The sequence below is a fragment of the Rattus norvegicus genome, chromosome 1 (assembly GCF_036323735.1).
Source record: "Rattus norvegicus strain BN/NHsdMcwi chromosome 1, GRCr8, whole genome shotgun sequence".
Classification (NCBI taxonomy): domain Eukaryota; kingdom Metazoa; phylum Chordata; class Mammalia; order Rodentia; family Muridae; genus Rattus; species Rattus norvegicus.
The window spans coordinates 200410255-200434274 of record NC_086019.1 but is presented as its reverse complement, the minus strand read 5'-3'; the positions used below and the strand labels follow the sequence as shown (position 1 = coordinate 200434274).

At 43.2% G+C, this 24020-nt stretch overlaps 1 long non-coding RNA gene across 2 annotated transcripts; it reads right to left on the bottom strand.

The window, feature by feature from the left end:
- Positions 1-271: 271 nt before the first annotated feature.
- On the bottom strand, positions 272-23570 carry LOC108349660 (uncharacterized). 2 transcript variants are annotated; one of them, XR_005499508.2, is made up of 4 exons: positions 23510-23570; positions 22329-22464; positions 929-1164; positions 272-426 (listed from the first exon to the last, which is right to left on the bottom strand). It is a non-coding gene; the product is annotated as an uncharacterized LOC108349660 (long non-coding RNA). The 2 variants fall into 2 exon arrangements; XR_001836041.3 differs by having other exon boundaries at positions 929-1150.
- Positions 23571-24020: the final 450 nt, after the last annotated feature.

Sequence of the window (24020 nt, the reverse complement as noted above, 5' to 3'; positions counted from 1 at the left end):
CCGGTGCTGGCACCATGTCACATCCTTGGCTGCCACAATTCCTCCGTGGTTTATCAAAGACTACCCCTTTAATATGGAGATTACACTTATGTACTTGTCTGAACTTGAAAGGCATTTTCCTAATTTACTTATTAATGAGATGTAAATCTATTTGTGTGGTACGTCACAAGCCTCTCCCCCCCACCACCACCCCCAAATCACCGCTACTACTTAACTGGTGATAAACTCTATGATTTAAATGAAAAATAATACATTTAGCTTGCCACACTCATTCTGTTAAAAATTGATATAGTCTATGTTAAATTTATTAATATTGCTTGCTGTCATTCAGTTTGCAGCTCCTGCTGAAATACGACTTGACAGCGGCCGCATTAAAGATGTATGCCATTGTATTCAACAAAGATTAATGAAGCCCGGTAAAAATAGCTGTAAAAGAGAAAGTGATCCGAATGTAAAATCAGTGAATTAAATGAGGCCCCGCATACCATTTGTTAATATGCATGAGGAGGGAGGCAGCGAATGAAACTGTCTCTATGCAAAGTTCATTTGAGAATGTTTCAATATTGTCTGGATATCTCCCAACTATTGATGAAGCCTAATGGAGCCAGGTTTGCACACAGATGTGGGGTGCCCAGTGAGGGCCACAGCGGGCAGTATGAGCCCTAGCTTGGTGGCCTGCTGGTCTTCCAGAATTTGGTCTTTGGCGCGTCCTTTCCTATGGCATTTCACAGGACCAACTCCCGTCTCCATGAAAGAAAACTGAACTTGGAATCTTCCTTCCTGGCTTTAGGCTACAAGTTCAACTGCTGGTTATGTCCAGTCTATGCCAAATCAGAGTGGTGCTACCGACCTCAGAACCTTTCTAAGTCTCAATACTTACCTTCCCAAATGATGAGAGAGTTTAGCACTCTACATTCAAAGTACTTACTTGGGCATCGTGAGATGAAAGACGGACATGAGGCTGCATTATTCCTGTCTTGTAAAGAGTCTCCATCCAGGGATGTCACCTCCCTGCGACATGTTCAACCTCCTCTGCATGATGAACCTGTTTCTGCCGGCACCCTAGTGTTGAGTGATTGGGTGGCACACACTTTGGAGGGGCTGATTGATTTCCACAGGTCTCATTATAAAATACGGCTGGTGTCAGACCCTGCCAGGTTAAGACTTGCAAATAAATTAGCGGTGACAGAAAACTGTATGCAGCAATCATAATATAAACCCGGCATGTTTATCAATCCAGAAGGCATTTTGATAGGTCAAAGCCATTGAGGACAGGCGTATCTCCCCACAGCTTGTCTTCACAGAGGTCAAAGGCTGTCCAGAAGGTGCTATCTGGAGGTGTTTGGTTTTGTGATGGGCTTTTCTCTGCCAGTGTGTGTGTGTGTGTGTGTGTGTGTGTGTGTGTGTGTGTGTGTGTGTGTGTGACAGTTGTTTGTTGTTTGCACACATGTCAGCTTTCATTCCAACAGTGCAGAGTATGGCAGTATTTTCTGTTGTCACCTGTCTGCCAGCTGTGAGGCGGTGGGGGTTGGGTGCATGCAGATTGAGGGTGACATTCCCTAGAAAGTGCTGCCTAGAGCACAGAATTTCCCAAAAGGGCAAATACAGGTGTTCTTGCTCAGAACAGTTTAGAGCAATTGCTGTTCAGCTGCTCAGCAAATGTCAGGCATCCTCAACAGGTATTGAAAACCCCAGTTCTCCCCAGGCTGTGGCAAGAGGGTAGGATGTGGGAGCTGGAGTAGGAATGAGATGGGAGGGCTCAGCCCAACAGAGGTTTCCATGAAAGGGACATGGAAGTGTCTTCCTTCTGCGGTGATGTCATATCAGGCCAATCTGGTCACTCTTGTAAAGTGACCTGATGTGAGGATGGCTGTGTCTGTGAATCAAAGCCCTAGGGGACAGACTAGGGAATGACTCTGGCAGTAAAACCTTGTTTTACCAGCACAAAGTACTACTTTAGTTTGAGCATCAGAACCCACATAAAAAGGCCGGGCAACATGGTGTTGTCATGTAATTCCAGAGCGAAGAGGCATGGACAGGAGGGTCCCTGGGCCAGTCTAGCCTACTTGATTAGCTCTAGGCCAGTGAAAGACCTTGACACCTAAGGAAACACAGGGTTCGACCTCTGGCTTATATACATATATATACTTATATGCATGTATATACTCACATACACACATGTATATACAGCACTCACACAAAATATTTTATAGAAACCTTGAAGAGAACTGACCAATTTAATATTTTTGTTTTTTCATTTCAAGTTCTTGGACTTCACAATTCCACTGAACTAAGTCGGAAGGACCTCAGAGTCACTGCTGACTCCCATTGTAGGGTCCAGTCAGTTTCTGCTTCAAAACATATTTTCCTCTTCTACTGCACAGTGCCCTATATTTGAGGGGTACATGAGTGTCCCTCACCCTGTGCACTGTGGCATTAGTGCCTTCACTGGAAGTTACCAAGACAATCAGTCTGTGAGGAGAAGCCTGACATCCCAAAAGCAATAGGACGTTGGATCATGGGTCCCTGGGGTTGAGGGATCTTAAGTCACTTCATTCTCGTCCTTACTTCTTTATCCCAAATCCCAACTACGTTGACTTTTTGACTTGGAGCCATGTTCTGGGACAACAAAGATTGCCATGTGGAGAGGGAAGTAACAACCACACCCGCAAAGTTCAGTTCAATTGTCCAGTTTTTCCAAATCCAACCTACGGAGGTAGGAAGATGTTTCTTCTCAAGTTCTAGAGGATATTGTTTGAAGAGCTAGCCTCATTTGGGTCTAACATATTCCTCAAAAGGGAGCCAAAGGCAGGTATGAGATTAGGGTGCACAAGTATTTTTATGCTCTGAAAATCGCTTTGGTAGTTTTACTGGAAATTTCCTGAATAAAAAAGGCCTGGGCTCTTTCATTCCACCAAGGGCAGAGTATTAAAACATGTACACATGTGACATGTACACATGTGACATCCAGCCTCCCTGCTCCCCACAAAATGCCCAAGTCATTTTGTCGATGATATACCATAAGTCTCCAGACCTCTTGTGACCAAGGGATGATGCCTTGGGGTAACTCTGCCTTAGTCCTGCGAATGACAATGACAACATAGGCTCCACTCACCATCTTCTAAGATACAGTTTCAAATTTGGAGATGCTCAGCTAGACAATGGTTATGGCTTGTGATCACTTTCTACAAAGCTTATTTCAATGACAAAGAGTCTGTACTGAATTAGAAACACCTTCAGGAATGCATCCAAGCCAACGTGCATTTAGACAAAGCCCCACTTGCCAGTACAGAAGTTCTTCATCAAGTAAGTTTCATGGGAGGAAACCAAGATGGAAAAATGGCATCTTCTACTGGACTAACAGGTGTTAGGAGCAAGAAGAACTGAGATTGAGTCCAAGGCTATCCCCTACATGCCCTAAGAATAAAAACAATTGACGGCTTGACTTTGGTGTTATTTTTCAGGTAAACATCAAAAATTTACATGAACACTCAGCTGTTGTTCATGTAACTAATATCAGAGCCATTAAACAAAATGTATTTATGACATGCAGACTGTCTTCATGAATTCAAGCCAACATCAGAGTTGACCCTGTTTCAGTAGTAAAAAGTCCTATACTTGGAAAGGGAGCAATAGTAAGACTTGATCAGCTAGCACCTCAGAAGGACCTGTTTTGCACGATTCATGTGGCTTTGTGGTTGGGACATTAATTAATGACCGAACAGAGACAGGTCTGTGTGCCTGGCAGATGGTAAGTCAGCCCAGGAGAACATTACATCTGAATTGCAAAGAAGGCTGGCAGTGCCCTCTCCCACACAGCGCCCAGGGCTGCCAGCCTGCCCCCAAAGAGTGACCGCAGTCCCTCTGGCTTATTTCAAGTACGATGGTATTCTGTGTACTGTCACTTCTGAGCTCAAAGGCCCCAGACCTTTCCATTAGAGCCTGGGAGGGAGAACAGGTCAGTAGTTAACTCCAGGTAGCATGTCACCTGCTCTCACTTCTCATCTCTGTTTAATTTTAAAACCTTGAGGAGTGAAAGTTACAGTTGGCCTCTAAGAACGTGGTTGGCTTCCCAATGCTAAGCTCTTGGGCATTAGTGCTAATAAGGTCAAGAAAACACAGATAGGACAAGGATACAAAATACAAAGGACCCCCATGAGATATTTGTGCCTTTTGAACATCCTCCACGGTGCCACACATCCAACAAGTTTCTGCCAAGAATGGGGACCAGGTTGCCAGATGCTTGTGATCCTCGTTGTCCTGGAATATGACCATCTGGACAATGGGCAGTGCTGAGGTGACAGGCCACCATGTTTCTCAGCTACTGCTTCAGGGACAGCTGAATAGTGGCCAATATCTGCAGAATGTTTGGTCCTTGGGAGCCAGTACAATAAACAGACTCTGGCTTTGCATTAGGAAAGTTTCCTAAGTGGAAACAAACACCGTGCAATCAAAAGAACAAGGGCCAATGGAGACAGAAACTTTCCTTTCCTCTCAAATAGAGAATACAGTTGTTACCATACTTATAAGTAACTGTCCCACTCACTCTTTTAATGATTCACTGTGCTAATTAGGAACCTGGCAACATACTCACTGGATTGCCACCTGCAAAGATATGGGAATCCAGGTCTGCTTATGAATAGTTCAGGGAGCTCAGGAGAAAAGCATTAATTGGAAGATGCAAAAAATGACAGACAGACATGCCTGGGGTGTTTGGAATTCCTAAGACTTAGCTCTTCACTATTTGTATGCTTTTTCTCTTCTATCTGAGTTACAGCCTTATTTACTGGCTATACTTCTATGTTTGTTTCCAAATACTTACACTTCTTGAATTTGAGAAACTATAACAAGGACAATGTTTAAAGACAATATTTTTGGTGCATGATCAATGGGTATATGCCAAGTATTAATAATTAAACTCATGGATCAGTTAGTATGTCTGACCAGAAGCTGAGGAGATGGGCCTTGTTTTAAGCCCCAAAGCAAAATTTTAAAGAAGAGAGGTGGAGATGGAAGGCAAGAAGAAGAAGGAAGAAAAGGGGAGGGGACAGACGGGAGGAAAGGGGGGGGGAAGGGGAGAGGAAGGGGGAGGAAGGGGGGAGGAAGAGAGGTCTAGAGATGGCTGGAAGATGCCAAAGGCAGAACTCTTAGGCATGGCAGCTAGTGCACTAGCTGAGTGCTTATCAGAATTTTTTTTTATTCCTGAAGATTACCTCAGTGACAAGTATGTCTCAGAATGACATGTTCTCTCTAGATTATAGTCACTGCTTATAGAGGCTGTGCATCTGTTTATAGAAAGGCCTTCCCCACACTGGACCTCTTTTCTCTCTTATAACCATGTCACATGTCACTGTTATATCCAAGGTTGCTATTAATGATGGAGGAACTACAGCTGGGGCTCAAAAACAAAGTAAAAGTTTCCAGTGGGCACCACTGCACCTGGAGTGGTATCTTCCAGTGCTGACCTACTGAGTACTTATTTCAATAATACAGAGACAACTGGGCCTCCTGTAAGTCTAGGCTGAAATTGCTGTCTCTGGCTGGTCGGTTGAGCTATTCTGTATTTCTGTCTTCACAAAATTGTGACACCCACTTAGGTAAGGAAAACATCATCTTATCTTAACCCCAATACCCAAGACCTTCATCAGATTCTGGAACTGAGGTCCATGTCCATCTATGTAATTCAGCTTTCTGTGATGGATAGCTTTCATTATCAACTTGGCATAATCTAGAATCACTTGGGAAGAAAGGCTCAAGGAGAGATTCTCTACATTGGGTTGGCCTGTGGCTATGTCTATGGGGCATTGTCTTAATGAAGTTCATTGATGTGAGAAGACTTAGCCTACTGTGGGTGGTACCATTCCCTGTGCAGGGAGTTCTGAACTGTATAAGAGCATGCAAATAAAGCTGGTTACAGGTAAGAAAATATATATATATATATATATATATATATATATATTCATTTGTGCTCTGGACCATGGCTGTGATGTCATTGTTTGTTTTAGACCTCTGCCATGTGACTTCTCTGCTATGGTGAATTATAGAAGTGTAAGCTAAATAAACCTGTTTCTTCTAAGTTGTTCTTTTCTCAAGGTATTTTATCACAGCAATGGAAATGAAAATGGATCACTTTTCAATTCTAAAAAAAGACTCGGTGGCAAAACTGGTATCCTCATCTGCATGCAGATCGTTTCTTTTTTTCCTCTGGTGGTTCAAAACTGTAAGGGGGTAGACTATTATAAATTCTAATTCAATTGGCTTGCTGATATAGTTTCATTAAATATAAGCGATATTTGTTGAGCAGCTACAGTGCACCTTATTTCATCTATGCCATCTCTTTGGAGTCTCAAAATAGCCACCACAGCGCTGATCTCAACTCCATGGCCTGTGAGGGTGTTCTGTTAGAAATGGTTAATTACTTAAAATGTTCTTCTGGCAATCATATTTTTCACCTTTGACTTCTCCAAATTTCTTTTTAAAAATTAAAATAATGTAAAAGAATCCAGTAACTCCAGAAAGAGCATAAAGTAAATCTATTTGGTAGAAAATAAGTGACAAATACTTTTGTGGAGAGGACAAGGCATAGTATGGATGACATTGAGCACAGGTGTGAATCTTTCTTGGGACAAGTTAGCAATAAAAGACAAGGCATGCCAATCATGACATTCTGGCAACACACAGTAGTGAAGAGAGCAGTGGCAGGCAGAAGATAATCCTCAATTCTGGATTCCCTAGTCTCAAGGACACCATTAGATACCACTTGCAGGCCTGATGCATAAAGGGCCCTCGATGAATGCTTCATGAGCAAATAAACACTGGTCACATGTTCCCATCTACAGTGCTCTGATGGAAGCTCCCCGACCTACCTGCCTGATGTCCTGGCCTTCTCGCTGGCCTGCATATAGTAGGTGCCCAGGAATTATGAGTGAGAGGCATTGCCAGAGGCCGCCATTCCTTGTACTGACACACCCATATCCAGCAGCTGAGCGTTTTCTACTAGACTATCTCTTACCTGACAATAATTTCTTATCCCATGCATTTGAAAGCTATCTACTATAAAACATAGCCATAACCTGCCTCTGGCAGTGAAAGAAAGCCAATGGGATTCCCAACCTGACTTCTTGCCAACATTGAACTTGCCCAGTCTGGGCAGAAGACTGGGCTGTTGCTTGAATATAACCATGCTCTCTATCTCTGACTTTGCAAGCAGTCATCCCCAGTTACCACTTGTAGGCAAGAGGCAGCAAGACTCCTGTCTATATTTGCATGCAGAGTAGAAGCGAGTTACTTTTATATTACATACCACTGCTGAGAAAAAGCCCAGACTCTCCACCTTCCCAAGGGAATCCAAAGTCACTCGAAGAGTTTGGATGAAAGGGAATCTGAATGCATTTGCACTGGACATTTTCTTTGAGAAAATTCTGGTTCTTGAAGCTTGGAGTAATGGCAATGCTGTCTTATGAATGCATTTTGAATTTGCAAGACTCTGTCCTGTTCCTGCCTGATCACTCCCCAAGAGGATACTACTCACACCTTTTATAGCTGAGACTGCTCAGGCTCAAGGCTGGTCAGGAGCAGGTCTGAAATAATGCAGCCAGGATGAGCAGGACTGGAAACTAAGCTGGTACTCCTTATCAAACTTCTATAGCAGGACGAAGCAGGAGAAGGAAGGTATTCTATTCCCTGGTTGACAACAGCATTTTTCTCCGGAGAGGAATTGGATATTTGGCTATAGAGCCCCAGGATACCCCTGAAAGAGTACATTCAACCCACCTAACTGTGTTCTTAGGCAGTTACATTCTCCTTAGTATCATTCCCAGGAATGGGGACTTTTGGAATGTTAGGGGCTTACCAGGTACCAGGTCTCTTAAGGCTGTCTCTTGATCCTGTCCAAGCACTCCTGGTCTGTCTCAAATCTCACTTCTTTTATAGAAGGTTCACAAAAATGTTCTCAGAAAGAGGGTGGAAACTAATAGGAACACTTCTACCAAAGGTAACAAATGCAAAAGGTAATTCTGATTTCCACACTGAGTCAAGATTTTGTAGCAGAGGGGAGCTCAGATACATGGGTGAGGAAACCATTGCTAAGCTAATCCTGTGAGATGGGGCCAGCCCCTGATAGGGCTTAACCATGAGCTTTGGTGGGCACCACTGATTCTTAGTCTCACATTTTGCATTAAGAACACTCAGCTCTCCCAAGTCACAAAAGGAGTGGATTTAATGGTCCAAGTTTTGTCTCTAGGGAAAGCACAATAGTGTAGTTACTCAAGCCCAACTCTTTGGCAAATTTTTGTTGATAACCAACTTAAAGGAATTCTCTTATGAAGGAGACAGATCCATTGAAGACATAGGAGAGCAGAGCAGTCAAAGCTGTCACAGCAGGTTCTTGTCATTAGGACAATGCTGAGGTACCTGAAGAATGAATGCTTCCTTGCTCCACATTAAAAGGAGCTTATCCAGGGGGCTTACCCACCACTGCATCTGCCGCAGGTCTTTGCTTAAAGACTTACAGCAAAGCACTTACAGTTCCCACCCGTGGCATTTGCAGCTCAGTGTAATTTATTGAATATTGTCCAAAGAGCAAACACAGGCTTTATCTGGTGGCGTTTTAGTTGGGTGGTAAATGTTTGCCATGTGCCAAGAGTAGAAAGAAAGGGTAAGATTGTGACATGAAGAGAGGGTGAGGGGAAGAGATGTAAAGATACAGAAAGAGGAGCAGGAATGGTATGGGTTCCCAGAGCTTGAGAGATACCAGGCAGATGCTTCATGTTCACACTGGCATCTGCCCCCCACCCAGGCTCAGCTCTCTGCTTATCAATGTTACAAATGGGTAAATGCATGCTTGCTGACTTGCCTCCAAAGCCTGATCCTTCCTCCTTGTTGGGCTTCCCCAAAGGCATAACTCAGAGAAAGACTCTAGGAAGAGTCTGCTCCTAAGACTCACAGATGGACCAAGTATTTGGGTGAAGTGGTGTAGCAACAGTATGGGGCTGCAGTAACTGAGACCACCTTGATTTATAAACAAAATCATAATTTGATAAAGTTGTAATCTCTGAATGGGCAGAGTCATCAGGCATCTGGGAAATGCAAATTAAAACTATAATGACATGCTGTCACATAGGTACCACGATGGCTAGCATAGACTAATAGTGATGGCACTGAGTGCTAAACAGATGTCCAGCAAACAAATCACTCATCCTCATAGTGGGGATGCAAAATGACATAGCCACTCAGTAAAATAGTGTCAGTATTTCTTCAAAACCAAAAATGCAGTTGCTTTAACACCCAGCAACTCCACTAATGGCCATTTCCCCAAGGACACAGACTTGGATTTGCACAAAAATTATGTGCACAAAAGCTTGAGATGCCCATTGACAAGTGACAGGTTAAACAAAGTGAGGTGTGAAGTATACTATCCAGAAATAAAAAAGAATAAACTATTAACATAGGAAAACATTTGGATAGACCTCAAGGAACTTGTGTTAAATGAGAGGGGAAAATCTTGAAAAGTTACATCTGAGTGGCTTCATTTCTATAACATTCTAGAAAGAATGAAGCTATAGAAATGAAGAGAATAAGGCTTGCTAGGGGTTAGAGATGAGAGGTGATTACACAAAGGAACCTTTCTGAGGTGTCACTGTGGTAGTGGTTGAGTGAATTCACACCTCTGGCATGGTTGCTTAGACCCACAGATGCAGAGGAAATACAGAATTTCATGGGTATCAGATGCAGGGCGGGGGGGGATTTTGAAGATGCACTAGTCTCCAAAGAGAGAAGAAATAAAAAATTTCGTTGTGGAAAGTGCCTTCCATGGAACAGGAGAAAAGAGACATCGATGAGAGTCCTTGTGGGGAGACCTCTGTGCCTTCAAGTGTATCATTTTGACCTTCAGGGTATGGTGTCATTGTTAGAGCACTTACCCAGCATGCATAAGGCCTGTAAAACATGACAAATTTATCTATCTATCTATCTATCTATCTATCTATCTATCTATCTATCTATCTATCTATCTTCCAAACCTGAAGATGCAGTTCAGTCTTATAATAGCCTAGCATGCATAAGGGCCCTGAGCATTATCCCTAGCACCACAAAGTAATAAATTAATGAGTAAACTCATATAGTTCTCTTTTTCTTTGTGGTCACCTCTCTTTGTTCAAGCTGTTGATGGAGACCACCGGTTTTGTTTCTCCTTGGAGTCTCCTTTATATAGGGCTCTTGTCAGCTGCAGAAAAATGGACAGTACTGGAGATCACCATGTTAAGTGAAAAGGGCAAGCTCAGAAAGGTGAGCACCCTGTGTTTCTGTCAATCACGTGTGCGATGTAGACATGAAAGTAGGAGGGATGATGTTTGGAAAGAGGGAGGTGTCAGCAGGAAAGAGCAGGGACAGGGGAAAGTAATGGGAGGGTGACCATGATCAAAACACATCAAGTACATGTATGAAAATGTCACAGTGAAACTCATTAACTTATATAATTGATATATGCTAATAAGATACACTTGCAAAAAATATATTCAGGCCTATGCCTGAGGAAGACATGGATAAAGACTTACCTTCTCTAAGGAGAGATAGGAGACAGGATGATATGAGAGCCTTGGACATTGTTATGCCATTGCCTATGAATCAACCCTTAGATGCGACCAACATGAATGTGAATGTGAAGGAAGGGGAGGCAAGAAGGCAGACTGAGAGAAAGGGAGAAAGAGGAAGAAGATGGGAAAGGAGGGAGGGGAAGGGAAGAGATGGGAGAGGAGGAAAGGGAAAAGAAGGGAAGGGAAGGCATAGGGTATAGCAAGGTCAAGCTAGGAGATGCCTAGCCCTGTTGTCTAGAGTAAACCATGTATGCTGGGGTCTCTTTGTTTATGATACAGAAATGACCTCATTTAATAAGTCTGTCTCATCACTGTTTAATAATTATCAAAAAAGCATTTGTATAATCACCAAGCAGGTCATTTATAACCAGTGTATATTTGCCTGGTCAGCAGTAGAGGCCACTGTCCCAGCTCTAATGCCTTCTCTGCCACCTGTTGTCTGCCACCCCACCTGTGCTTCACTGCTAATATGAGCTCAGGGGCAAATATGTTCCATTTGGTGGCAGAAATCTGAAAATGTTTCAAGTTAAAGAGAACAAAATTCTTGGTCTGCTGACTGTAACTACTTGTGTCCTAAATGAATCTCAAGAGCATTAAACTCTGGGCTAGTGAGATGGCTCAGTGAGGAAAGGAACTTGGAGCCAACTAATGGCTTAAATTTAATCCCTAGAAGGTGTTGTCAGGAGAAAACAGTTGCCATGAGTTGTTCTCTGACCTTCAGGTATATACTTGTCATGTACACATAGATATAGGTAGGTATATAGATAGGTAGAAAGATAGATGATAGGTAGATAGATGAATTGATTGATTGATAGACGAATAATTGAGAAATAATAGGTGATAGATGATTTATTGATAGATAATAGATTATAGATAAATGTTGACTGATAGGTAATAGATTGATTGATAGATGACAAATAGATAGGTGATTGATAGATAATAGGTTATGGATAATGGATTATAGCTAGATGATTGATAGATAATAGATTGATGATAAATAGATATATATCGATTGATAATAGGTTATAGATAGATAAATAATAAGTTGATAAATGATAGATAGATGATAGACAGATGACAGACAACTAAGTAAATATAAAACAAAATTAAAAGGACTGCAAGATGTACTTTACAAACCACAAAACTAAAAACTTTGATTACCATAGAACAGAGTAGATGACCCTGTGTAAACCTGTGCCAGTGATGCCTACAATGTTAAAACAAATTATAAAGAACATAGTCTAGATGTGGTGGCATATGCCTACAATCCCAGCACTTGGGAGATAGAGGCAGGGGGTCACATACAAAGTCATTCTTGACTACATATAAAGTTTGAGGTCAGTGTGAGTTACATGAGACTGCCTCACCAAAAAGAAAAAAAAAATCAGAATGCACAAGTGTGTTTAAATACACAGATTATTGACCTCTTTTGTTTTTAATTTACTCAATTCTATTCTGAATTTAAATTTCCCAAGACCCAATATGCTCATGTTAGCATATTAAATATTAAGTCTGAAGAATCTCTTGGAAGTCTAATGTGCTGTTTATAAAAGTACTTTGTAAACCCTAAAGCCTGTGAGTCCAGATGTGAGGGATTCTGCCGCAGCCACTCCCGGAGAGCTGAGAATGTTCTAAAGGGCAGCATTTTCAAGCACCTCTGAGTTTTGTCAGTTTTAAGTCTGAGAAGACAGGTGTCCTGGGGATGGGCTGATGGTCCAGTTCTGCGTCTCTAGCAGGGCACATTAGAGCACTGGGCTCAGCCACCAGCTGCTGTTTTCTCTAGACTTTGACATCTGACCTTGTTGTCAACTTCAGGTACAGGAACAGTTTCTGGACAGCTAAGGGCACATACTGAGCCCATCCTACAGACACTGGGCCTGTAGTGTTAGAGAGAGTTAGAGCTAACGTACTAGCACCACTGCCTGCTCAGTGTCCGCTAGTCCAGTGAGAGCCAAGGTCAAGTGGAGGATGCCAGTCAAGGACAGACATCTGAAGTGGAGGCTGCATCGCACCAGGTCAGGGAGATGGGTTCCTCTCATATTTCAGGCACAGGCTCTTAGGAATGCTGGCTTCCCCATCACAGGACCAGTGAACACAAAGCCAACAACAGTAGCCACTGCTTCTCACAAACCAGGCCAGAGTAGCTCAGAGACAAGTCTTCAGCACAGAGTGGGCACCTAGGCTGCTTTTCAGTGCTCTGTTGAGCATCATGGGCAGGTTCTTGGGGACATAAAACTGTTATAGTCTCAGCGAGGACATACTGCACAAATGATGCATCTTAACCTTCTGTGCACACATAAGAAGGCCTCTACTGACTCTTGCTTCCCATCCTTCCCACTGCTGGGAGTGAGGATACAGAGGTTCTGCTCCTCATCCTCATCCACCCAAGAGTCTCCTAATGTTTTAGGGACCCAAACTTAAGCCAAACCAGAAGTTATGGCTTTGACAGAAAAAAATTTTAGAACTAGCCAATATGAAGCTGTTATAATTTTATTAAAGATGCTTTAATATAGACTTTAAACGTGAGATATAGGTACTTATGGCAAGGAAGCAAGATACATTCGACAAAAAACATTAGTGTTGGTGTCTCCTAGAAAGAGTTGCAGAGAATAAGCCAAACCCTGCTGCAGCTCTTTAATACAGCTCATTATGTTGTAGCAACCCCCAACCATAAAATTATTTTTATTATTACTTCATAACTCTAATCTTTCTCTGTTATGTCATAATGTAAATATTTTTGGAGATAGAGGTTTGCCAAAGGGGTCACATCCCACAAGTCATGAATCTTTGAGAGAGACCATTTAATAACCCTCAAGTTACATTTCAAAGGTTACTAGGAATCTCTGTCTCTCTGTCTCTTTCTGTCTCTGTCTCTGTCTCTCTATGTGTGTGTATGTGTGTGTATGTGTGTGTATGTATGTGTGTATGTGTATGTGAGTGTATATATGTGTATGTGTGTGTTTATGTGTGTGTATGTGTGTGTATGTGTGTGTATGTATGTGTGTGTATGTGTATGTGAGTGTATATGTGTGTGTATGTGTGTATGTGTGTGTACGTGTGTGTGTATGTGTATGTGAGTGTATATGTGTGTGTATGTGTGTGTATGTGTGTGTATGTGTGTATGTGTGTGTATGTGTATGTGAGTGTATATGTGTGTATATGTGTATGTATGTGTGTGTATGTGTGTGTATGTATGTGTGTGTATGTGTATGTGAGTGTATATGTGTGTATGTGTGTATGTGTGTACGTGTGTGTGTATGTGTATGTGAGTGTATATGTGTGTGTATGTGTGTGTATGTGTGTATGTATCTGTGTGTGTATGTGTATGTGAGTGTATATGTGTGTATGTGTGTATGTGTGTGTACATGTGTGTGTATGTGTATGTGAGTGTATATGTGTGTGTATGTGTGTGTATATGTGTATGTATCTGTGTGTGTATGTGTATGTGAGTGTATATGTGTGTGTATGTGTGTATGTGTGTGTACATGTGTGTGTATGTGTATGTGAGTGTATATGGGTGTGTATGTGTGTGTATGTGTGTATGTATCTGTGTGTGTATGTGTATGTGAGTGTATATGTGTGTATGTGTGTGTATGTGTGTATGTATGTGTGTGTATGTGTATGTGAGTGTATATGTGTGTGTATGTGTGTGTGTATGTGTATGTATGTATGTGTGTGTGTGTATGTGTGTGTGTGTATAAGTGAAATTATAGGGAGGCTCCAGAGGTGACATGGATGAAATTATAATTTTACCAAATAAAACCAAGGTCACAAGGAGTGTTCTTTTTTATGAGATTTCTAGAAAACTTGCAGGTTTATAGCTGGTAAGAGAGAAAGCGTCATAAGCCGGCTGGGCTACTGTTAATGTCCCGGAGACCTTCCTGCTTGGCTGGCAGAGACTTCAACCAGATCCCTAGCCAAGGGGCTTCTCTCCTCTCTCGCATTCCCAAGACATCCTGTGTCATTCTATCCTACCCCAAAATAGTGTCATGGTGTGAAACCTCACTAGCACATCACAAATGAATCTGGCGACACACTGACCATGAAGAAGGGAAAAGCAAACAGAGAGGTGCAAGGAGAGATTGTGCCACAAGCTCAGGTGGGGTGTGAAGCCCAGTGAGACAAGAGATCACGGGTAGGTGAAAGTCGGTGAGTGTTTCTTGGTATCAGGGAAAGCAAGTCTCCCATCTGGGCAGAGAAAGGCATCTCCATAGCTGAAACCCATGAGTTATCCCAAACATCTAAGACTGGGCATGCCATAGCTACTCCTCATGTGTTCCATAGGATTCACATTGAGAGAGCACCTTTCTGCTTTGATGACCACAAGGCTGTTCAATGTCCATATTGGGCTGGGGGAGGGGTGAGTGTATCTTATTTTTCTGCCCATGGCCCCATTGGAACAATAGCTATTAATAGCACCGGAAGGTTACAGAGGTTTTCTTTGGGAACAGATACAAAATTCCCTGGCTCTTGGCCATGTAAAAATGAATATAGGACTTATGAGGCAGGATAAACACATTTCAACCCCCAAAGCTCTTTTTTTGTGCAGTGGCATTTCCTTACAGTGAATTAAATTTGAGAGGATGAAAGCCATGCTCTTTTTTTTAATTTTTTATAATGTTTTGCTATGTGTGCTTGCCCATTTATAATGAAAAGCTTTCATTGGAAGAGAAATTTGTGAAACGTGTCTCCTCCTAGATGCCAGTCAAGACCAAGGCACTGCAAGGCTATGAGCTCTGGGTGCTCACTTGGTGACTCCAACTAAAAGACAGTAAGCAGGGCAGGTCTGTCCTCCCAGCACCATGCCTCAGCTCCCTTGCTGGACTAGGATGCTCTGTGAGCTCACGCACTGCAGGTGCACCTCCCATTGCTGGCAGCCATGTGTCCTCATTCCAGGGAACCCCAAAGAGCAGCCAGCTGCAGGAGGCACCCTCTTGACATTCACCCTTGATCTGTTTTCCAAACTTCACAACAAAACTTCAAGAAAAAACTATTAGCAGCAAATTAGATATTCAGGTGGAAGCCTAGAATTATTTTTCAGGACAGAGGGCTCAATTTCCTGCTCTCAGGTGTATGATTAAAATCAATTAAATCACTCTTCCAATGTCAGCCGCAAGATTCTCCTGACAAATGAAATTATGCGGGGGAAGTGTTCTCTCCCTCTTCAGCCCCTTCTCAGCCTCGCTCTCACATAGGAGATCACAATGCTTAGCTCCGGGATTGCTGAGATATTTTCCATAAGAACAGGAACAATCTAGGGACCCCTAGGTAAGCAGGTGAGGAGGTCTCAGGTGGCCAGCTCTGATGGCCTCTGCACATGGAAATAGACTCACAGCTATAGGACGGTAGCAAGCACTACAAGGGGAAATTCGGGGTTGGGGGTGGGGGGAAGCTGAGCCAGGCTTCTTTACATAAATTAATGTTTTCTTGGCAGGGATATGAACAAGCCCTTCAAATTCGGGATGTAACCTCTGCATGTCTCTTTTTACGCATAAGACAATCCTCCTTGCTTTTTTTCCTACTGAGAAAGCCCTGTCTTACCAGCCCCGGAGGACAATGGTGCATTTGAAACCAATGGCTGTGCATGCTGATACCTGTTCGTCCTTTCAGAAGGCTTTGTATGGCTAGCGCCACGTAGCCAGGCCGGGAGCTCTTTCTTTGCATGGGGAAAAAAAAAACAGAAAGCAGAACATGCGGGGGTGGGGGGGGGATGAATAGCTGAGGGACAAAGAGGTCTGCAGATGTGGCTCCATGCTCCCTTCAGCAAACTATTTACCTCTTAATTTGTTAAAAAGCGTATGGGCTTACGTGTGACTTTTGCCTGAGAGACATTTGTCAATATTATATGGTCATTTGCCTTGACTTAGATTTCCCCCATTGATGGTTGAACAAATGTTTGCTTCATTCCAGAAGTTTCCCTGTCTCCCTGGCTGTCACCTTCCCATGGTTGCTCTTCTTCAGCAGACAATACAGAGAGCCTCCAAGCCCCAGAACGTGCCCTCTCTTTGGTGTTCTTAGCCAGTTCTGAGCAATTTTAGGACCCCCACCCCAAGTTTGAGTCCAACCTTTCTGGTGATAGCATACTTCTGTCTTCATTCGCATTGGTGGTTCACTTCCTAGGGAGATCGCAGATTACAGTGCTCCCCAGAAGGCTGTGCTCCCCAGCTTCTGCTCTCTGACCAGTCTCACCAGGTAGCTGGAAACATCCCCTCCAAGCAATCTCCACACTTCCCCATGCGATTTTCCCCTGTTCTGTCCTGAGAACTCCCGGACTTTAATTCAAGCTTCAACATGTAGAATTGTGGACATAGACACTTGTTCTAGGGTCAGCCTATGTGTGATGCCCACCTCTAAATTCACCATCGGTTTCTACCTTTATCTTCTTTTGGCTCCTTCTGTGTATGTTTATAATGTGCCATGCTACAGGCCTACCTACAAAGTCAATGTGAGATTGACAAGACCGTCTGCAGGCTCATTGTGGAGTGGCTTCTCACCAGGGTCCCATCGGTAGGAATATCACCTACATGCTCTTGGTGGTTTTTTAGCTTTGGAGCTTGAGGAAGCTAAGAATGTGTGTCTCATAAACATGGAAAGAGCAATGGATGGCTATTCAGAGGAGACTAAGATGATCCACTGAAGCTGCCACACCCAACTGCTCCATGAGCACTGGATTTCTCATTAGTCACTCAGTCTTTTTGAATGCTCAGCATGGCTGTGGCTTCTTAGCTGATCTTCAGTTCCCAGTAGCAGAGAAAATCTTGGCTTGGTTTTATACCTCAGGTGTTGCTCTCAGGAGCCACTGACCTTGATTTTTTGAGTCTCTTACCTGCTGAGAACCCACCGATCAAGCTAGAATGACAGGCCAGAGAGCCTTAGAGATGCTCCCGTCTCCATCTCCAATGTTGGGATTCAAGTGTGCACTACCACACAGTCGCTTTCAAAATGTTCAAGATCTCATGTTTGCACAGCCAACACTTTACTAGCTGAGCTGCCTTATCAGTGCTGAAGCGACTAAGTGTTTGCCCGTGAGCAACTGCATGGAGTTGGAGTGGCATGTCCCCTCCTCTCCAGGAGGAGGAGGGCTCCTGGAACAACGCTTTCATCTTGGTCTACGGCAAAGTCTAGAACTTCCTGAAGGTTTTACACCTCAGTAATGAAGATGGATGTCACAATCCCATTCATATAACTGATAGAAACATGTCAAATTGCTCACATTACATTCTTGACCGACTGACAGATTTAAGTTGTTTCAAGGATTGAATGATGATTCAGCCATGCTCCCATGGAGGTGGCGCTGGAATCAGATGTGATTTTTTTCTGATAGTCATTAGACATAGATTTTTTAAAAATTAACTAATGAATTTTGTTCTCCTTTTGACCATTCCTCTGACAATTTACACTAAGAAATTCTCTAACAAGAGTAAAACTCACCAGGATATTAATGCTAATCTGTGTATATGGGTTGTGAAGCTTCAGTCCTCTCTTTGAAAGAACTGCCATCTGATTGACTTATCTAAATTAATTCTTTGTCTTAGAATTTTGATGCTCAGAGACAAAGGTAAAAGTGGTCAGTAGAGAGTTCTCTCTCTCTCTCTCTCTCTCTCTCTCTCTCTGTGTGTGTGTGTGTGTGTGTGTGTATGTGTGCATGTGTGTGTGTATTAGAGGTGGATTATGTGTGTACTTGTGTGTCTATACATGTAGGGATACATATGTGTATGGTATGGAGGTTTAGGGGTATAGAAAGGTGTGTGTGTAATGGATGGTTGTGTGTGCAAGTGTGTGTATACATGTGTATGTGGGTCAGATATATGTGTAAAGTGTGTGTCTGTGGTACTGTGTAGTGGGTGACTGTGGCAAGGTTGTATGCACGTGAGTGGATTTAGGATTTTAGATTTGAATATTATGATTTATTGTCTTATAAAGAGAGTCTGAAAGTTACCTAAGATGTGAAATAGTTTTTGTTGCAGCAGCAGAGGGGAAGTTATCTCCATAGGGTTCAACATCTGACACAGGCCATGCCCAGGCCTCGTAGTTTCAGGGGCAGAAAGAGCAGAAGTGGGAGCACGTTAGGGGCTCCAGGAAAGGCTGGGGGCTCTGCTGTGGGGAGCGGAGAGATGATTAAACAACTGGTAGGAATTATTTCAACAATAGCTGTCCCATTCTGAGCCTGAACCCTGGGGTGGCTAATATGAGCCAAGTTGTCCCTGTCCAAGGACAGGACATGATGGAGACCATGGGCACATCATGGCCCTGGTACTTCCTGTTTTATCGAAACTACAGTTGTTCAATGGACTGTGGAGAGATCTCAGGTTGTGTCTATGGGGCACAGCCTTGAGCACTTCATTTAAATCATACGGCATTTTTGCATCTTCTCTCTTTACTCCTTGTTGTCCCAAGCAGGGTTTGGCTAGTTTTTAAGATTGCTTTCAAGATGTGCCTTGCAGCACGTTATTGCCCAATCACTTCTATCACTCTCTTTTCTGTATCATTACTCTCATCCTTATTGTCTTCACTGTTTTGTACTTTTGATTGTAGTCTCTCTAGTGCACAGAGATGTGAAGAATGCTAGCCTTCAGACACACTCTTAATTGTGACCTTTCCCTGCTGTAACTTCTCCAGGTGTAGAGCCATCATGGCTGTGAGTTCCAGCCTCCCTCAATCCTCAGGTCGCAGATCCTAGAGACTGGCTATGTATCTCTCTTGCTTGTTGCATAGGTTACTCCCCTCTTTGCTGTGACAGAATAATGGCTAGTAGGAAAAAAGTTTAGAAGTTTTTAAGGTGGAAGTCACAGTGGCTTAAGCAGGCCAGCATCCAGCAGCAGGAGCTTACAGATGCTTCTCCCATAGCACAACCAGGAAGCAGAAAATTGTATCACAATGAGAAGTAGGGTGCCCTTCAAGGACTACTATTAGAGGCAAAGTCAGTCATCCATCAAGTTATGATGTCCTAGATTCCAGAACCTCCTAAACAGCACCACCTGCTGGAGATCAGGTGTTCAAACACTAAGAGCCTGTGAGGGACCTTTCTCAGCCAAATCTTAAGGTTTCTGGCTTATAGGTAAACAAACATATGAATATCATACACACACACACACACACACACACACACACACACACACACACACACACACACATATATATATATATATATACACACACACATAAACAATAAAATTTTGGTTTTGAAGTTTGACTAAAAGAAATTTAGATTTCTTTACAATTTAGCCTTCAGGATTATGATGTCAAGATTATCGACAAGTAGCTTTCCTTTCATACAACATTGTCTTAAAAATTTTACAATATTAATCTCTATGTTCATCTGTTGAGGGTATTAGCATTAGTTCTGAGACAGGAGATTAGTGGTCTAATTGTATTTCACTTATAACGATGCCTTCATTCCCACCTGAGAGGGGTTCACCAGGATGTTCACTGCAATCAGGATTTCAGGAGAGAGAACCAAGCCCACCCTCAGCCCTCCTGAGTAAAGCATTGCCAACCTGCTCTCAGCAAATCTCCACTACTGACCATTCCCACTGGCGCTTCTGCAGAGGACAAATAACAGGTTGCATATCATACAAGCCATGAAGCTTTAGACAGACGAGGCCATCTCGTCTTATACTTATCACAGATAAAAAAAAAAGACAACTGGGTGCTCTATGCTGAGCACTGACCTCAGGTCCTTACTTCTCATCAATGCAAACACTACTACATTTGGTCCATCTAAGGGAGAGAGGGTCTATCACACTAGTTCCTATCTACTTAGTCCCCAGTGAAGCAGAACAATTTTATTTCATTTGGAAAATGCCTGCTGTCTATCCAGTCTTATCCTCAATACTTGGAGTTCAGCAGAGAACAGAGAAGGTAGTTTACTGATCTCCTTCAGAGTTCCCTTACACCTGGGCAGATGTATCTTCTGTCTTTATCTGTGCTTCTCCAACATCAAGCAACTGAAAGGCTTGGTAAAAGAACATGGAACAGAGGCAGGTGACATCTGGAGGGCACCAATGGGAAGTTTAACATCCTGGGAAAGTTCTCAGAGAGAGACTCAGAAAAGTGCAAGTATCAGGAAGACTCTGCAGGCTCTGGGGCCTGGGAGAATTTTAAACTTCCAAGGAAAGAGGCAGGAAATGGTATGAGGCAGGAAACGGGAACAGGCCAAGGGACATCCTAAGTGTGGTGAGAACTTTTTTTACTTTCCCCCAAGGGTGACTGAAAAAAAAATATTGAAGGCTTCTAACCAGAGACGTGAGCTACACCATATATAGACCTTTGCAGTTGTGTGTTGATGGATGGAAAAAGTGACTCACAGGGGAATCCAGCTACTTCTGGAGAGAGGTGGTCAAAGGTCAGATGCTGTGGCAGTGGCAGAAGTCATCTGTAGGGCCTTTTTCAGTTGGGCGACATGGGAGAAGCAAACCAAAAGGACCCTAAGGATCCACATAGACCCAGGCCCCAGGGTTCTGTTTCAAGTTAAGTCCAGCAGAGAACAGAGAACACACAGAAAGGTGTATTTTTTTTTTCCTTGTGGCAAGAGATTGAGGAGGATGTGGGAGACACACACAATGGAATGCATGATATCTACTGTTTGGAAAAATCTCTCTGAGATTCTGCATTTGTCAGTAGTCCTGAGTGACTGGTTTTAGGTCTAGGAGCAAGGAGCGTCCCAAGAGGAATGGCAGGCAATGAGGATTCATGCTTCCCATAGCCTGTTAACATGTTTAAAAATCTCTCCTTGGCTTCCTAGTGTATAGAATAGCGTTTAACCCATACTAGGGTAGCAGAACTTAGTAATTGAATGACAATTTGTGCTAAGTGGATGGCCAGTCCTGGTGGATTATTAGCCTAGAACCAGGGTATTGCTTGTGGTGGTTTATATGAGTATAAAAATGGTCCCGATAGACTCATGTGTTAAGTGCTTAGTCCAAAGAGAGTGGCATTATTAAGAGGTGTGGCATTGTTAGAGAAAGTATGCCACTGTGGAGGCAGGCGTTGAAGTCTCACATGCTCAAGGCAGACCTAGTGAGATACTCCTTCAACTGCCGACAGATCAAGATGAAGAAATCTCGGCTCCTTCTCTATCACTATGTCTCTCTGCATGCTGCCGTGCTTCTTGCCATGATAATAATGGAATCAACTTCTGGAACTTTAAGTCATCCCCAATTAAATATTTTCATAAAAGTTTCTGTAGACCCCTCCATGGATTCTATGACAGCTCCTGCTTCCAGGTTCCTGCCTTTCTTTAACTCCCTGTCCTAAATTCCTTTGATGATGAACTGTGATGTGGATGTATAAGCCAAATATACCCTTCCCTCATTCCCCCACAAAAGAGTTGCCTTGGTCATGGTGTCTCTTCACAGTAATAAAACCCTAAGAAAGATACAGCTGTTGCAAACCCTGAAGTTTAAGTGCCATTTTCATGTGTCAGACTTGTTTGGAGAAGTTATTCCTCCAAAGTGTGCAGGTCACAGGAAGGCAGATTAGTATGGCCTCCCTAAAGGATAGGGATGCTCAAAGTTTTTGTGCCATGTTTCTTCAAATTAAGAGAAAGGATCAGTCTAGCATGACTAAGTAGGAGTGGATCACACCCTAAGTCCACTACCTAGGAGATCATCCAGGGAGTCTCTCCAGTTACCCCTCGGGCAGATATCTATTGAGATATCACTGGTTGGAGTGGCTCTGTCAGGACTGATAGGCTGCTCCTGTGTCAACCATAAATTTAGCAGACTTACCCCTTACCTTTAATGTTATCCTGGCATCTATGACATGGAGTCTCATCCCTGTCAGTTTTCATCAGTTCTCACCCAAATGAAGGATGAATTCTCCTTCTTTCCCCTTCGGATTTGGTATTCATTCTTTCAGTATCCCTTTTTGCCTACAAAAGAAAAGCACATTGGTCTTTCTCTAGCTTTTTCTTTTTCTGGTGTTTCTGGCTTCTCCCTCTGTGATCTGTCTTACAGGGCTCCCTGAGCATTGCCACTGTTGCTTAAGGCAATAATTTATTCTGCTTTTCATTTACAGAGTCACAATTACTATAAACCTTCTAGCAACCTCTAACAATTGGGACCTATTCATACCCTCAAGCCCTTCTGACTTCTGAAGTTTCTTTCCATTATCTGGGGCCACAGGGAAAAAAAAAACAACATTGGTTGCTCACTGGTTTTCTGGTGTGTCCGGGTCTATGGGGGTGATCACCCAGGAAGCCTTTCGGAGGCACTCCAGGAACCCAGTGGGCAGTTTCTGGGGCTCTTATATCACTATCCAAGGTGGTAACCTTGGACAAATTGGTGACTTTTCTCCACTGCCAGGAGCTGTAGGCAGTCATCCCAGATCAGCAGGTGAGTGTGAAGACCATCTAGAATAGGCTAATGGAAACCTGAGGTTTTTCAGAGGATGGTGGGTTTTGAGTTTCCTGAGTATACAGATCACTGTTTGAGAAAGAGAGATGTACCATGAAGGGAATAGACGGAGAATCTTCAAGCCTTAAGCCCACAGGGAGTACCTCCTTTGAGGCAGTGGCTGCCTCTAGAGAAATTTTTCCTGGAGCTCCCATAGACAGAACCACTCCGTTCGTGTGGAGGGGAGAGAAGACCTCTACACACACACACACACACACACACACACACACACACACACACACACACACCATGCTCCCAAGTGCAGCCAGGTGAACCATTTCCCCCTCCCTGGGCATGGCCTGCAGTTATTCTGGAGCATGCAGAGGGGGAATGTCTACTTCCTCCAATGGGGTGAAAAGAAAAGGTGGAGGCTTTGGTTTCTTTGGACTACCTTGCCAAACCAAAAGGTTTTCCAGGTCCCCAGCAAGAGGGAACAAGAATTAAGCTGAGGGTGTGTCTTTCATTAGAGTAAGCATGGTTAATATAGTGAAATTAGTTAGGGTGGCCCCAGTCTTCAGTTACCACATTTCAGACAGTCCAAACCCCCTGGATGTTCAGAAGTCCGTTGCTGGGCCAACTGACTCGAAGAAGAAGAAGGGGGGGGGAGGGGGAGAAAAAATCCAATTTATTTCACAGAAGGTCCAGAGTGTTTCTGACATAAGATAAACACCATACTTGTCCTTATCTGCAAAAGCGTCCTTGAAGTGTCTTAATATACACTTCAATGATGCCATGGGCCTGGTCATTCCCCATCCTATTGCAAATTCTTTCTTTCCACCAACAGGACTGACAAAACATACAGAGAGACACACAGACAGGCAAAAATAAAGACAACCAAGGACTATGCAAAATGAAATCCGAGGATGCAGTGAAATCTTTTGCAGATCCCAGACACTAGAATTAAGGTTGCCTTTCAAAAGTGTATGTTTTAGAAAGTACCATAAACAGGCTCACCTCCAGAAGAGACCGATACAGATAACTTTCTGTAATCTTTTGTTGGGAGCTTCTGGGGCTGGGGCAGTGGGAGTAGATG